Below are 13,784 nucleotides of genomic sequence, written 5' to 3'. Positions count from 1 at the left end.
AGGGAACAGTAGTGAAGTCCCAGACACATCTGTTATGAACTCCTATCAAGTGTGAGCCAAAAAAAAAAAAAAAAAAAAGATTTCTGTTCTGTGGAAAATTTTACTGGGGCTTAAAGTATAGCAATTCATATAGGTACAAAGTTCTATAGAAGTCCACCTAATCTTATCATTTTTTTTTTAACCATGGAACAAAATTAATTGACTTTCTCAATAATTTTCTATACGTATGTCATTTTTAATTGTTTCCCCCATAATCCCTGTATGGCAAAAATTGGAAATAAATGAATACGTCTTTGTTTTTTAAACTTTTTCTCAAGATTTACACAAATAATTTTAAAAACATTATCCAAATCCCAGTATCAAGAGAGAAACACTGTGAATGACTTGGGCATTAACAGTGCCTATATACACACACACACAAACACATTTATGGCTCTCTCTTTCTCTCTCTCTATATATGTATAAATATAGTCATGACTAGCTATTATTTATTAAACAATATGAGCTATGATTTATATTAACCCAGAATTTATGAGTTATCACATTTATTCCTTAAAATATTTATAATTATAAAGTAGAAGTTATTTTCAACTCTACTTGATAGAAGCAAAAAAAAGACAAAAGGAATTTTAATAACTTGTCTCAGTCATACAGGGATTAAAGAACTGGAATTTGAACAAAGCAAGAAACCATATAAAAAAATGTTAAATTTCCTCACTGTCCTCTGTCTCTTTCTCTCCATCCATTTAAATAGATCACTCTGTTTATATATTTTCATAACTATTTTGTCTCATTTCTTGTTTTATCTGGTTAAAGCCTCTGTATATTTGTGCTTAAAATATGTTCATATCTATGGTAATATTCTTTGTAATCGTCTGTTATATCTTTCATCAATGTTTCATTTTTTACCTGACACTGTTATTTTGTTTTTACTATTTGAATCTGCTTTAAGAGTAAGTAACTAATTTGACCTATTCTCAGATTAGCCCTCTGACACTTGTTGTCATGAGCAATATGTTTGGTGTTACTTTTCCGATCTTATATTATGCAGTTTTTATTTCATTGTTTGAAAATTTCCTCATGTTTTCATTTTTACATTAATGATCTGGGAGTTATAGTTAGCAAAGTTAACAATTATCTTTTAGAAAACATAATTTACTCTCTTTGGCCATGGTCTGTATTAAGAATATTTCTTCCAGACTATGTGTAAGCTGATCCATGATTTAGTTATGAATTATGAATGAATTGTGAATTATCTATTTTCTGTCTATCTGTTGATCTACCTACCTGCCTGTCCTCTACCTCCCTTTTCCTGTGGTCCTCTGGTTGCCCAGTCCCTCCACACTGCAGCCACCATGCTGTGTGTGCTGTCTACCCATCTGACTCCTTCAGCTGCTCTCCCCTGCTCTCTCTTGCTGCAGTCACAATATGTAAGGAAGAAAGAGTGTATGTACTTTTATCAGTCATTTAAATACATTGAATCTTTCATGTTATGAACTACTGGCAAAATAAGTTCAACATAATATTAGCTGGAGAATATTCAAAGTAGAAAAAATAAGCTGTGTGATAGAGGTCATGCTACAGAGAGACTGGGAAATCTATTAGAAAATAAAAACTCTGAGAAATAGAATTCTGCATGGTTAGTGAGATTATACAAGAAAGTACTTCTGAGATAGAGGAAACAAGTTATAATTATTAAATAAGAGGTATCATGCATTTAATTGCCACAAAGGAATTGCTAAAAGTGTTTTGTTTGTAGAGGGGAGGAAAGCTTCCCAGAGGAGCTGGCATCTGAATTGGATTTGGAAAGATGAGTCCGCTTTCTCTAGGGACTTGGTCCGATGGTTTAACCACTTTGAATACACCAGGTGCTAACCTAATTTAGATAAGTTTCTGACTAGGCCTATATCAATTTAGCAATTTATGTAATTCTTAACAAAACAGATCATCAAATTTTAAACCAGATGAGTGAATTGTTGTCCAAATGGATGCTTAACCTTCCAAAATATCAGGTCATTGTCAGTTGATTGCATGTTATAATATCCTATTTTTGGCATCATAAAAATCACACCACGTTGACATTTCCTTCGCTGCATTGCCCCAATTACCTTTTGTGAAGAAGTTTATGCTTCTTTATGAGGTTGTTTATGTTTTATCAAGCTCTGCCCACTGTGACTTTCCCTTCACTCCCTTTCATTTTCCAAGAGGAGCTTAAACCATCTGGCTCTGAGAGAGGGTGCATTGCGTTACTGTCCCAGTGAGTGCTTCTGGCTAATAAAGAGTCATCTACAAGACATTTTAAAAGCTTGTATTTAGCATCACAAATGCACATATACGTGAATTTCTGTTCTTTACACCAACATTTTGCAAGTACCTGGCTTGTTGAAACATGCCATTGGGAAAAACAATCTGTTTTGCTAATACTTTAAGCTCTTTAGAGGGTAACTTCTGTGCTTTCTATGCATGGTTTACTTTATATCTTATCATAGAGGAAGCAAAGAAAAAATCTGTTCCTGTGTGTCGTTATAAACACAGTCGTAGAAGAACTGACAGTTGACCTATTTTCTAGTAACTAAAAAGCACACACACACGAAAGCTATCTTAGAACAAATTGAGATGGATGCTTTCTTAAGTATCAATGAAAAAAAGTCATTAAAATTAAAATATTTCTTTCAATAAATGACGATTATCTTTTCCTTGGAATTTTCCCTTTGTTTTTGTTACTGGGTAATTTCATAACTATAGTTTAGTTTTTCTATTCTAATTTCCTATCTATTTTTTTCTGAATGAAAATGTCAGAAGGCCATGTTGCAATGAATAATTACTCTTGATTGCACAGGAGAGAGTACCATTAACTGTTCATCTATGTTGGAAAATCTCACAGTAAATGTTTATATAAAGCACTGCCCATATCTATTAAATGAGATACTTTGTCTTACTTGGTAAAGAAGAAAGTTGTTCTTAATGTATAATCGTTTTCAATTACTGTATTAATGAAAGGAAAAAATAATAATAGGTAACCTTAAATTTTTCATATCTTTCTTATTTCAAGGATTTCAAGTGCAGAATCAAAGACATATAACCATAATAAAATGTATAATCACAAGCCCTCAGAATGAGAAGGTATACCAAGGAAAATGCCTTCCCTCTCTCCACCTCTCTGAATGCAGAGCACTGAAGCTTCTGTGCATCTGGTGAGCACATGGTCCAGAACTGCAAGTTTCAGGAGCCCTGATTAACTTCCCATAGAGGCTGGCTGTGTTAGACTTTCACTAAGGCCAAGAGATTTATTTTGTTCTATCCTATTTCATTACTGTAAAAATCTGGAGAGTTGCTTATTATTATGAACTCCTGTTTGAAGATAGGGAAATGAGGAAAATGAAGACCTAGGGTACTTTTTTAAAAGTGATACTATAAATAAGAAATAAAATGTGAAGTTGTGTGGTTGCCTGGAGTTCTTCTGCTTCTCTCACCCATGTCAACACGTATAAATAAATAAACTCCTAAGCACACTCATATTCTAGGTATTAATACTGTTTCACCAATTATACAAAGCAAGCTCAACATAGCCATTTTTCTTGGTCCATAATTTTTTCAGTGATAAATTTTTGTCAGTGATGAAAGGCTCAGCTGGAAAATTCTTGCTTAGGATCTCTCACATAATTGTAGTCAGATATTGACTGGGGCTACAGTAATCTGAAAGCTCAACTGGGCTGAACCACAATGGCTTGTTGATCTGGTATCCAAACGATGCTGCCTGGCAGGCTGGAGCTCAGCCAGGAGTGTGCGTGAAACAGAAGAGGTTTCTTATGGACTCGCAACCACAGCAGCAATGTCAGAGTTGCTGGACTTGCTTCATGTGAACCGGATCCTTCCAGAGAAAACATTCCCAGAGTTGCAGGAAGAAGATATAGGATATTTTATCAGTTATCCTCATAATCACAGAGCACCACTTCTGTCACTCTCAATTAATCAAAGCAGTCGCACACCTACCCAGAGTCAAGGAGATGGGACATGGATTGCATATCCTAATGAAAGATTGTTCAAAATTCACTTTTATGTTGCCACAGTATAGAATAGTATGTTGACTTCATTAGCATCAATACTTTGTCATCAATATTTACAAGGGCCTGTTACTCTCTAAGGAAAGTTGAAGTTATATTATTCTTTTCTGTTCTCTAAGTTTATGTACAAATTTAACCTATTCTTCAGGATTATCTACATTACTAGGAAAATCAGACTTGCATGATATATCTATAACTGTATCTATATGTATCATGTTAAACGGATGACAAACCCCTTGGAGCAGCCTCCATATTACTGATCATACGCCAAAGGGCCTGTCACTAGCAAGGCAAATGGTAACAAGGCATTAACGTACGTGGGCTTCACATGGCATTCATGTGGTCTTTCCTTTGGAGTACTTCATACTAGATCATGGATCACAGTAAAGTTCTTCATTTTTCCTATTACATGAAATATCTATACCTTTCAAATGCAGCTTTATTTTGATGGAATTAGAAAAGTGTTGTGATTTGACTTTTGCCTTCATCAATTGTTTGGCCACAATATGGAAATAATAGCTTGATATATACATATCTGTGATTTATGTCAGTCCTATTATTTGTCCCTATTTTTGGAAAATAAATAATACTTTATGTAAGCTAAAACTAATAGTAAGTGCTATCAGAGAGACTCAAATTCATCCTTATTCACTTTTGGGCTCGAAAAAATTCTGTCAAAAAGCATAAATCAGAATTTTATTTATAAAAAAATTGACTTTTAATAAAATGAATGTATAAACTTTTTTCTATATCAAATCCTATGGGAAAGCATGTGCATAAAAGCAGCAGTCAGCTGTCTCCTTCCCTCTGTGTTCCATCACACAGCGGCAAGTCCCTCAGCTCCTTTTTGATTCTTCTGATAGTTGCTTCCACAGCTCTCTATTTACTTCATTCAAACCCTTTCCACAAGAAGTAATATTTATGTTACTTCATCTTTTGTGAGATTTCTTTAAGCAGTGCATGTGATCCTCTATTTCTAGGCCATCATTTTCCACAATGTGTGTCTGAATTCCCATCTTTCAGAGGGCTACTGGTGTACCCACCATGTCTTCCATCTCCCACGTTAACTTCCCTTGCCAGGCTGTGACGATACCTTTTTTCCTTGCACTATAACCAAGCCTGGACTCATGTACATTTTAGAGACCATGTTGGCCAGGTCCAATTCTGGACCGTGTGGGGTACTGGGATTACTTTTAATATCTATGAGTCCGAATCATGGATCTTGACCCATCCTGAGAGGAAGGATCCTGCCACAGGAGACAAATAAAATTTTCTCTCTTTATTTCTATTAATCATTGTTCAAGGCATCATATTGTACCATGATGTGTTTTATAATTCTTTTGTATTAGTTTCTTGCTGCTATAACAATTTCCTGGCTAAAAGCTACTAAGGTAGTCAATAATTAGAGAAAATTAAAGTCACAGCATAGTTCCTTTCTAATCCCATCAAAATAAAGCAGTTCTTGAAAGGCATTGATGTTTCATGCAGGAGGAAAAATGAAGAACATTACTCTTATCCCTAACATAGTATGAAGTACTTCAAAGGAAAAAACACATGAACTCCATGTGAAGCCCATGTAAGTTAGTGTCCTTTTACCATTTGCCCTGCTAGTCACAGGCCCTTTGACCTGTAATCTGAAGGCTGCTTCAGTTTGACATCAGTTTAACATAATAGATACAGATATGGATACATCAAGCAAATTTAATTTACCTAGTGATGTACATCATCTTGAAAAAATAGGCTATATTTGCATATAAACTTACAAAACTGATAAAAATGCAGGACAAATTTAATATTTTACAGTTCTGGGGGGTCAGATGGCAGACATTGGTCTCACTGGGCTGAAACCAAGGTGTTGGTAGAGCTGTGCTTCTTCCTGGAGGCTCTCAGGGACAATTTTTTTTTTCTTGCATCTACCAACTTCCACAAGCTGCCACACTGGCTGGCTGGTGGCCCATTTTTCCACCCACAAAATCAGCAATACTGGTTCAGTATCTCCCACACCTCATCTCTCTGGCATTGCTCCTGTCCTCATATCTCCCATTCTGTTTTGCTTGCCTTCCTCTCCCACTTTTAAAGCCCTTGTTTCACATTGGGTCCACCCAGAAAATCTAAGCTAGGATACTCTTCTTGGTAAGGTTAGCTGATTAGCAATCTCAAGTCTCATTTGCTATGTAGCATAAAGTATTCACAGGTTATGGGGATCTGGACAGAAATCTGAGGGCATGGCAGGGGTTGTCAGAGGAGGGGGGCATTATTCTACTGACCACACCTTTGTTTTTGCAAAAATTTCTGATTTTTTTTTCTTTATTTGTTGTTAGAATTTAGTCTGTCAAACCCATTTATTGTTTCTCATGACTCTTGGCTCTCAAAATATAAGTATTCTAATAATTAGAAATGCCCTGTAATTAGAACTGTAGGAATACGGATGCAAAAGTAACTCAAACTCAAACTTTGATTGAGTTGGATAAAATAATTACAAGAATTTTATCAAAGCTTGTGATTCCGTGATTCTAAGAAGAGTTATATACTGAAATATAAACCCATAGCATGTTTCCACTTCTCAACAAATTGTCCTTTGAAGGGTGGAGGGTGGGTCATATAATTTTGAATTTGGGAGAGACTAAAATGTATTCAGACTGTTCAGTCTTTGATAACTTTTCTCCTCTGGGGTTGAACATAGGTTATTAGATTAATTTCTATTCTGTACACTCATGAGTCTTCAAATGACACTGAATTTGACCCAGTTTAATCACAGCTTTTTGGCACACCTTTGAAAAAATAATATTGAGGATGGAATATTGTTTGAGTATTTGAGCATAGTATTTTTCTCACCTAGCTAATCTTATTTAATTGACTTGTCTCCTTTTCAGAACTGTAAGGCTTAGTATAGTATAACATACTTAAAGAATATTTCAAAATTACTTGCAAATTGTCCACTTATGACCATTGCTTCAGAAATTGGTTAATTAAAGAAAAATCACAAAGCAGAGTAGCAAGATGTGACAAGTCATACTTTTCTCTCTAAAAGTGGAAAATAAGAGTTAGTCCAGAGCCACAAAGAAATCATTCTACTGCTCATCTAGGTTACCTAACCTCATCTCCTGTTGGGAAACCAAATGTGAGTTCAATTTTGAGAAGGATTTCAGATGGACACTTTCCTACATGGACTAGGGATTCCATTGAAATTGTCGTAAAAAAAATAAGAGAAAAATAAAATGGATCCCAAATGGTGAACAGGAATATGGGTAGAAGTGTGAGTCCACGTGCCTCCCTGTGAATCTACTTCCAGGACTTCAACAGCTAAAGTTTAACCTTTATCTTTCAGCTTGCTTGAAGCAAGAAATGTTATATTTTTTTTCACTGTTCCCAAATGCTCCCAGAAAAGATTGTGGCATCCTTTGTTTTTGTCCTAAAATGCTGATGTGCTGCGGCAGAATATTCCTCCAACAACAAAGTTACTTTTTGTGCAGAGTGCTAAGTGATGGGTGCACGATGCAGACATACTGTGCACACACAGCTGCATACACACAGCACAGGTCTTTCGAAGGGAGAGAAAGACAAAATTATGATTTGGATTCTGTATCTCCTTTTGTCATTCTTCTCCGATTTTGAGTCTTGTAGCTTATGTGCTAAGTTCCTTTTTGTTAAATATATTTTTTCCTACCCCAATGTATGTTCACGTTTATTTTCTCTCTACAGCTTACTGCAAAGTCAACTACAGTGAAGATGGAATTATCTTGTCAGAAATTGTAACATTAAATTACTCTAGGGGAGCATGCAGGTGCAAAACATGTTGTTTTTCAATGCAAATTCTGGGATTCTAATCCAAACACGACCTCCTTGCATATCTATCCCACAGACTAAAAATAAGACTGATATATTTAAGATTGTGTGCGTGTGTATGTGCGTTTAAATTCAACTCAGTTAAAGGCATGCTTCCAGATAAGAATAGAAATTTCTATAATTTTGAATGTCCTAGATCTTGATGATTTGCACTCTAACCCTTCCCCAGAGTATATTTAATGTCAGTAAAAATATATGTTTTCTAAAATCAGAATATGAGACAACCAATTATGTTTAACAATAAAAAATCTGATAATGTACAGTTGGTTATTTTCTTGGAATACCACGATTTCATTTTTAGAGTTTCTCTGAGAGATAAAAGTTCTTATGCTTCTAAAACCTTTAAAAATATATATATATATATTTATACTCATTGTTATAAATCTCATTTTATTAAAAATGTTGTGATATCTGACAGAGGACACTACCTACTTACCTTTATCTATGACATAAGGATATTCAATATGAATTATATAAAACCTGCCCTTAGAAACTCAAGATTTAGAAAAATTTTAGCATTATATCTATTTGGGTATAACTCCACATTGTAGAACAATATAGATACTTGATTGAGTTGGCAAGTATTCAATCCTGGTATAAACTGCAATGTCTCTTGCTAGGAGCAAAGATTTTAACCTGAAGTTAAATGAGGAAACTTGAGGTAAGGATTTTAGTTCCCCTCATGGGATATTTTCATATTTTTCCTAAAGGCACAGTGAAGGTAAAACGAGAGAGAAAAGTAGTTGACTTTTCACAAGTCTAAATGATGAGTAGCAAAAGGAAAGTAGAATTTAGGAAAGTGAATCCCATAGAAGTACATTTTTAAATGGGGAATGTGTATTTGCGTATCTGTGTATCTGGCTTTGGGAAAGGGATAAACTATTTAATTGTAAGAAGGGGAAAGAAATATTACATTGAGGCCAGGCACGGTGGCTTATGCCTGTAATCTCAGCACTTTGGGAGGCCAAGGATGGCAGAACACCTGAGATCATGAGCTTGAGACCAGCCTGGCCAAAATGGTGAAACCTTGTCTCCAGTAAAAAATACAAAAAATTATTCCGGCGTGGTGGAGGGCACCTGTAATCCCAGCTACTCCGGAGGCTGAAGCAGAAGAATTGCTTGAACCCGAAAAGAGGAGGCTGCGGTGAGCCGAGATCGTGCCACTGTACTCCAACCTGGGTGACAGAGCCAGACTTCGTCTCAAACAGTAACAAAAATAAAAACAGAAATATTACATTGAATCTCTCCTAAACTCCCAGGGCATGAGAGTTTAATCAGAAAAACAAATAAATTAAAAACAATTCACAACTGTGATACAAAAATTATTTGCAACCAAAATAAAGCTCAATATATTTTGCTATCTCACAATTAAAAACAGCTTTGTTCACTGGAGAAACCTCAGAGGCGGTGCATGTGCGGGCGAGAAGATGGCGGCGGCGGGGGAAGCAGCGGGACCAGGCGGAGGAGCGACGAGTCCCATTGAAACGCGCAGCCACGGCCCTCCACAGCCCGCAGTATATTTGTGGAGATTTTAGCCCCGAGGAATTCAGTCAGTTCTTTGTGACTCCTCGATCTTCAGTTGAGCTTCCTCCGTACAGTGGAACAGTTCTGTGTGGCACACAGGCTGTGGATAAATTACTTGATGGCCAAGAATATCAGAGAATTGAGTTTGGTGTCAATGAAGTCATTGAATCCAGTGACACGTTGCCGAGAACCCCTAGCTACAGTATTTCCAGCACACTGAACCCTCAGGCCCCTGAATTTATTCTCGATTGTACAACTTCCAAAACAACCCCTGATGGTATCACTAAAGAAGCAAACTATGACTTCATCGACTGCCAGTACCCAGGCTCTGCCCTCGCTTTGGACGGAAGTTCTAATGTGGAGGCGGAAGTTTTGGAAAATGATGGTGTCTCAGGTGGTCTCGGACAAAGGGAGCGTAAAAAGAAGAAAAGGTGGCCACTTGGATATTACAGCTATTTGAAAGATGGTGGTGATGATAGTATTTCCACAAAAGCTCTGGTCAATGGCCATGCCAGTTTGGCAGTCCCCAACAGTGTCAGTGCAGAGGATGCAGAATTTATGGGTGACATGCCCCCGTCCGTTACTCCCAGGACTTGTAACAGCCCCCAGAACTCCACGGATTCTGTCAGTGACACTGTGCCTGACAATCCTTTCCCCGGAGCACTCGGCAGTGACACCAGGACTGCAGGGTAGCCGGAGGGGGTCCCCAGGGCTAATTTTGGCCAGTCCTGCTTCTCTGCAGAGGCTGGCAGAGACCCCCTGTCAAGGACAGTTTGGGCTCAGCCCTGCGTTGGTACCGATACTACTGAAAACCTCGGAGTTGCTAATGGGCAAATACTTGAATCCTCGGGTGAGGGCACAGCTACCAACGGGGTGGAGTTGCACACCACGGAAAGCATAGACTTGGACCCAACCAAACCCGAGAGTGCATCACCTCCGGCTGACGGCACGGGCTCTGCATCAGGCACCCTTCCTGTCACCCAGCCCAAGTCCTGGGCCAGTCTCTTTCATGATTCTAAGCCCTCTTCCTCCTCGCCGGTGGCCTATGTGGAAACTAAGTATTCCCCTCCCGCCGTATCTCTCCTGGTTTCTGTAAAGCAGGTTGAAGTCAAAGAAGGGCTTGTTCCAGTTTCAGAGGATCCTGTAGCCATAAAGATTGCAAAGTGACTGGAGAATGCAACCCTAATCCATAAACCAGTGTCGTTGCAACCCCGCGAGCTGATCAGTAAAGGGAACTGGTGCTACATTAATGCTACACTGCAGGCACTGGTTGCTTGCCCACCGATGTACCACCTGGTGAAGTTCATTCCTCTGTATTCCAAAGTGCAAAGGCCTTGTACGTCAACACCCATGATAGACAGCTTTGTTCGGCTAATGAATGAGTTTACTAATATGCCATACCTCCAAAACCCCGACAAGCTCTTGGAGATAAAATCGTAAGGGGCATTCACCCTGGAGCTGCCTTTGAGCCCACATATATTTACAGACTCCTGACAGTTAACAAGTCAAGCCTGCCTGAAAAGGGTCGACAAGACGATGCTGAGGAATACTTAGGCTTCATCCTAAATGGACTTCATGAGGAAATGTTGAACCTAAAGAAGCTTCTCCTACCAAATAATGAAAAACTTACGATTTCCAATGGCCCCCAAAACCACTCTATTAATGAAGAAGAGCAGGAAGAACAAGGTGAAGAAAGCGAGGATGAATGGGAGCAAGCGGACCCCCGGAACAAGACTTCCGTCACCCGCCAGGCGGAGTTTGTTCAGACTCCAATCACCGGCATTTTTGGTCTGTGGTTTACCAGCAGAGTTCAAAAGAATCTGCCACTTTGCAGCCATTTTTCACATTGCAGTAGGATATCCAGTGTAACAAGATACGCACACCCCAGGATGCACTGGAGAGCTTGGTGGCAAGAGAATCTGTCCAAGATTATACCACAAAAACCAAACAAGAGGTTGAGATAAGTCGAAGAGTGACTCTGGAAAAACTCCCTCCTCTCCTTGTGCTACACCTGAAACGATTCGTTTATGAGAAGACTGGTGGGTGCCAGAAGCTTATCAAAAACATTTAATATCCTGTGGACTTGGAAATTAGTAAAGAACTGCTTTCTCCACGGGTTAAAAATAAGAATTTTAAATGCCGCAGAACCTATTGGCTCGTTGCAGTGGTCTACCATCATGGCAACAGTGCGACGGGCGGCCAATCCACTACAGACCCCTTCCAGATCGGTCTGAATGGCTGGCTGCGCATTGATGACCAGACAGTCAAGGTGATCAACCAGTACCAGGTGGTGAAACCAACTGCTGAACGCACAGCCTACCTGCTGTATTACTGCCGAGTGGACCTGGTGTAAACCCTCTGTGCGCTGTGTGTGCGCCCAGTGCCCGCTTCGTAGGACACCACCTCACACTCACTTCCCGCCTCTCTTCAGTGGCTCTTTAGAGAGAAACTCTTCCTCCCTTTGCAAGAATGGGCTAGAATGAAAAGGAGATGCCTTGAGGTTCGTGCACAACATAGTTTCTGTTGACTCTAACTTCCAAATCAAAATCTTTTGGTTGAAACAGACTGTCGCTTGATTTTAGAAAATCCATAAAAACCCGTATTTCTGAAATAATGCTGATTCCTTAGATAAGAAAGTGGATTTGATCCCCAGTCTCATTGCTTAGTAGAATAAATCCTGCACCAGCAACAACACTTGCAAATTCGTGAAAATGAATTTTCTCTTTCCTTAAAAAAGAAATTTTTTAATCCATCACACTTTTCTTCCCTACCCTTTAGTTTTTGTTAAATGATAAAAATGAGCCAGTTATCAAAGAAGAACTAGTTCTTACTTCAAAAGAAAAATAAACATAAAAAATAAGTTGCTGGTTCCTAACAGGAAAAATTTTAATAATTGTGTGGAAACTGCTTACATACACATTGCAGATCAAATATTTGGAGTTAAAATGTTAGTCTACATAGATGGTTGATTGTAACTTTATTGTCATTAAAAGATTTCAAATCGCACTCATGCTTCTGTGTATACATAACGAAAAATGGGCAAATAATGAAGATCTCTCCTTCAATCTGCTCTGTTTAATTCTGCTGTCTGCTCTTCTCTAATGCTGTATCCCTAATTGCACACAGTTTAGTGATATCTAGGAGTATAAAGTTGTCGCCCATCAATAAAAATCACAAAGTTGGTTAAAATTAAAAAAAAAAAGAAAGAAAAGAAAGAACCTCAGAGACAGTGAAACAAAGGAATTAAGAGGTATGAGGAGAAAATAAGAGTAAGGTGACACCAGAGGAGTGATAAGCAAGAGATCACGTTGCTGGTATGCATGCTGTGGTTCGTTCAAAGAGAATATTTTCATGGACCTACTTCATGTTTAGATTTTAGGTTTGTATGAGTTCACTACATCAAAATTTAAATTAAAAAAAAAAAAAAAAGCAAACCAACCATATTTCAATAACAAGAGTGTGGTATGCAAAAGGAATTTTTACTATTCCCATGTTGTGTCCCTGAAGCTATTAATACAAGATGGAAATACAAGGAAATAAACTAAACCAATAAGGTTAAGTTATAATTCTGTTAATGTTAATGAGGCTGTAAAGTGAACAATAAATATGAGAATAAAAAAGTTAGAAGGTAGCACAAAGAAATAAAGATATGAAAAAAATGAAGGAAATACAAGAGAAATGGGGAACAGAATAAGAAGCTCTGACATATGTTTAATGGGAAGTCTGGAAATTAAGTAGAGAGAGACGAAATTCAAAGATAAAAACAGGGTACATTTTTTCAGACTTGATGAATGGCATGATCATCAAGTTGAGGAAATACACCAAATGCCTAAACTGGATAAATAAAAGGAATTCTCAGAGAAAAGATTCAAGAACAGGAAAACGAAGAAAAAAAATCTTATACGTGAACAAAAAGACAAGGTGGATGGGCTTCAAAAGTTAAACAAACAGCAGCATTAAAAGCAGATTAAGCATACATTTCACCAGCAAACAGTCAAATAAATGCCAGAGGAATACTACCAAGTCCTTTAGAAAGAGTGACTAACTACTGAGGATTCTCCATCATCTGCTCACTAATTCTCTTTCATGAGGTAGGACAAATAAAAGATAATATTCAGGTAAACAACTACTCAGACATTTTTCTTCCAATAGACAAGTAACTGTTCCTGAAAAAACTGTGAAATATATAATCTAAAAGGAAGAAATCTCCTTAAAGAAAGAAAAAGGAGGCTGTCAGAAGCAATGCCAAGTAAATAAGTTAGAATATTCACAAAATTTTCCCCGTTCTACCACAAAACTGTGCATGAGACCAGAAAGGAAGAAACAAATTGTCATTTGAAGGCTTTATAA

General features: G+C 37.7%; 1 pseudogene; it reads left to right on the top strand.

Annotated features, from left to right (window-relative positions):
• LOC114676736 (ubiquitin carboxyl-terminal hydrolase 10 pseudogene) overlaps positions 1–11,787 on the top strand; it is a 39,556-nt pseudogene extending 27,769 nt beyond the window's left edge.
• The last annotated feature ends 1,997 nt before the right edge of the window (positions 11,788–13,784 follow it).

Source organism: Macaca mulatta, chromosome 3, assembly GCF_049350105.2.
Source record: "Macaca mulatta isolate MMU2019108-1 chromosome 3, T2T-MMU8v2.0, whole genome shotgun sequence".
Taxonomy (NCBI): Eukaryota; Metazoa; Chordata; class Mammalia; order Primates; family Cercopithecidae; genus Macaca; species Macaca mulatta.
This window is presented reverse-complemented; position numbering and strand designations above follow the sequence as displayed.